We start from the raw sequence: 735 nt of genomic DNA on the forward strand, positions 1-735 counted from the left end.
GCCGCGCTCGCCCGCGGGCGGGGGCAGCAGCGCGGCGCTGGCGGCCACGCGGCAGTGGCCGGCCCCAGAAGCTTGGTGGGCACGACGACGGCGAGGTGGGAGCGGGCGCGCGCATGCGGGTGCGTCTCCGGCGCGAAGGATGGCCAGGTGGCACATGGTTCGTGGGCCCAAGCGGTCAGATTTGTGCTTAGCACGGGCCAAGCGAGCGATTTCGCGACTTGGTAGTTTTTTGCCACGGATTAGGAAAAAAGTGGTAGTTTTCGGGACAAAAATCGTAAAGTGGTAGTTTTTCGTCACGGTTCCGTGAATTGTGGTAGTTTTTGGTTAAATACTCGCGGTAGTGCCTCCGTCATTGGCGCCTCTGCAACAGGTTCTCCAATCCAATGGGGAAGGAAGTACTGTCGTCCTAAATTCAGGTTCAGAGCGGGATTTCTCTCTATGGAGAGGGTAGAAGGACCGCATGACAATAGGACGTAGGCTCTGCGACAAAGGTCGAGCAACATCAATGAAGCGGATCTGACGTCGATGAGGAGCGGAGGGGCGCGACCAACACAACATAGCTCTGGCGAGTAGAGGCAAGGGCAGATCGATTAGCGACAACAATGAGGAAGGAAGGAACATGATGCAGCGCAATCCCCTCGCTATCGGCTGGCGGCGACAAGGATAGGTGGTATTTGGGAAGGGGTGGTGCTGGCTAGGGTTACCGCTCGAACCACTCGAGGAGATGACGCGAGG

This window comes from Triticum dicoccoides, chromosome 4A (genome assembly GCF_002162155.2).
Source record: "Triticum dicoccoides isolate Atlit2015 ecotype Zavitan chromosome 4A, WEW_v2.0, whole genome shotgun sequence".
Taxonomy (NCBI): Eukaryota; Viridiplantae; Streptophyta; class Magnoliopsida; order Poales; family Poaceae; genus Triticum; species Triticum dicoccoides.